Source organism: Triticum aestivum, chromosome 5A (genome assembly GCF_018294505.1).
Source record: "Triticum aestivum cultivar Chinese Spring chromosome 5A, IWGSC CS RefSeq v2.1, whole genome shotgun sequence".
NCBI classification, from domain to species: domain Eukaryota; kingdom Viridiplantae; phylum Streptophyta; class Magnoliopsida; order Poales; family Poaceae; genus Triticum; species Triticum aestivum.
Genome location: NC_057806.1, coordinates 12,378,262 through 12,381,039, shown reverse-complemented (window position 1 = coordinate 12,381,039; position 2,778 = coordinate 12,378,262). Strand labels below are relative to the sequence as shown.

The 2,778-nt window shown below is 50.5% G+C and overlaps 1 pseudogene; it reads right to left on the bottom strand.

The window, feature by feature from the left end:
- Positions 1 to 2,233: 2,233 nt before the first annotated feature.
- LOC123109291 (uncharacterized) lies at positions 2,234 to 2,372 on the bottom strand (annotated as a pseudogene).
- Between the last annotated feature and the right edge of the window lie 406 nt (positions 2,373 to 2,778).

Here is a 2,778-nt window from a genome sequence, read left to right as displayed (position 1 = left end):
AAACGTCTTCCGTGAAGTTACAGGACTTTTGGAGCTGTGCAGAATAGGTCTCTAGTATTTGCTCCTTTTCCAGCCCAGAATCCCAACTGCCGGCATTCTCCCTCTTTATGTAAACCTTGTAAAATAAGAGAGCATAGGCATAAGTATTGTGACATAATGTGTAATAACAGCCCATAATGCAATAAGTATCAATATAAAAGCATGATGCAAAATGGACGTATCACGCAGTTTCCGCAGAAGATCGAGCCTGCTCACGTGCTGCAGTAGCGGGCGATCCCGAGGGAGATCCTCAGGCTGATGTGTCAGCCGGATCGTCTGCAGCCGTGTGCTGAGTTGATGGCAAGGCAGATGGTGCAGAAGATCCCGGCGGCCCATCATGCACCAATGATGACGCGGGGCCACACAGATTAGCCCCAGAGTCCGCGCCTGGGCCATGCAGGGCAGCACCGGAATTCGTGCCTGTCTGACGCGGGCGGCGCGTGTAGACACGCAAACCATCCAGGAACCGCACGTGCTCGAGCCCCGTAGCAGGCCGCCGCGTGTCACCCGCAGATTGGTGCGGGCGGGACTCCTCCGACCGGCGGGGCGACATGTGACGCGTGACGGGCAGTGAGTGGAGACCACCCGTGGAGGAATCTTCTGGCGCGTCTGTCCATGCAGGTCCCGCGCCTGTCTGCTGCGGAATGTATCCCGCGGTGGATTCTCTCGGCTACTATGCCGCACATCCCGAGGGAGATTTGCTCCCTGGTTGGAGGCACATGAATTGTTGCCCTGTTGGGCTGATTTCTTCAGCATTTTCCATCGAATTTTCTTTGCTGTGTTCAGCTGCATCATCACAAAATGCAGGTGCAATATTATGAGGGTTAAGCAATAGTTGATCATCCAAGTTATTTCCCCCTTGATCAAAACATGTGAGATTAGGAGGCAAAAGCAGAATCTCTTTCCGAAGAAGGGCACCTGCATTAGGATGTAAGTCAGTGAATGGAAATTTTGTTTCATCAAAGACTACATTGCAAAATATATAGACACGTCCGGTAGACACGTCAAGGCACTTCACGCCCTTATGCTGTGCACTATAACCAAGGAAAAAACATTGCTTTGATCGGAACATAAGCTTGCGTTTGTTATAGGGCCTTAGGTTAGGCCAACATGCGCAGCCAAACACACGGAGAGATGTATAATCGGGTTTGGTGTGAAGGAGACGTTCCATGGGAGTTTCGTTGTTGATGACACGACTTGGCAGCATATTAATGATATGAACAACAGCAAGAAAAGTCTCATCCCAAAACTTGAGAGGCATCGAGGCACTGGCTAGAAGGGCTAGACCGACCTCAACAATGTGTCTATGCTTTGTTTCGGCCGACCCGTTTTGTTGGTGGGCGTGAGGACATGACACATGGTGAGAGATGCCAAGTGTTTGGAAAAACGAGTTTAATTTTTCGTATTCCCCTCCCCAATCGGATTGGAGAGCAATGATTTTGGTGTCAAATTTTCGTTCAACGAGTGCTTGAAATTTTTTAAAAACTTGAAACACATCTGATCTTTTCATAAGGAGATAGATCCAGGAGTACTTACTGAAGTCATCTATGAAACTTATGTAATATGCATGTCTACCAACAAAACTAGGGGCAGGACCCTAGACATCGGAAAAAATGAGTTGCAATGGCTTGGTAGAAATACTTGTAGAAATAGGATAAGGTAATTGATGACTCTTAGCACGTTGACATGAATCACAAATGGTTTCAACATGATGCTCATCCACATATGGGAGCTTATTTTTCCTAAGCACTCGTTCAACTAAAGAAAAAGATGCATGCCCTAATCGATCGTGCCACGAAGTTGAAGTAAGCTTGGCGACACCATATGCTTGCTTATTGAATCTTCTAAACTTGGGAATCAATGGGTAAAGCCCTCGAACGCATCTACCTCGGTACAGAACCCTCATCGAACCTGTACCAACAATCTTTAGCAGAGTGACCTGGTTTACCACAGATTTGACATCAGATGGCATCTGGACGGGAGGTTTTGGAGGAGCGGCGGCGGCCCCTGTTGTTGGTGTAGGAGGGACGACCGCCGCCACTGGAGCGCTGAGTGTTGGTGTTGTTGCTGTTGCCGCCGGGCTTGCCCTTGTTCCTCTGCAGGCCGTCGTAGCGAGACCCACCATGGCCACCATGGGGGGCGACGTTGGCGGAAGACTTGAACCCAGCGGCGTTGTGGAACAATGCCGCCCTCTGATCAAAGTTGCTCATCTGAGCGAACAGATCTTCGAGGGTGACCGGCTCGGTGCGGGCAACAAGGGCCGACACCAACGGCTGATACTCCATGTCCAGCCGGCCGGTGATGTAGGAGACCACCTCATCCTCGTCCAGCGGCTTTCCAGCAGCATCTAGCTCGACGGCGAGGGAGCACATGTAGGCGAAGTAGGTACCCACAGATTGGGTCCCCTTCTGCGCGTTGGAGAGGGCAATGCGGATATTTTTCACACGCGATCTGGACTGCGACGAGAACATGTTCCCAAGTGCAGTCCAGAGCTCGTGTGCCTTGCGGATGGAGGTGACATGGACAAGAACTTCTCGAGATAAGTTATTCAGGAGATGCCCAAGTACCTGTTGATCCTCCCTGACCCAAGGATGATGTAGAGGGTTCAGGACAGATTCATCTTTCCCTTCCTTGTTCTTGGTGATGATGGTCTTCTCTGGCTCTGGGATGGTTCCATCGGCATAGCCGAAGAGACCGGCACCGATGAGTTGTGGCGTGATTTGTGCATGCTAGAGGACA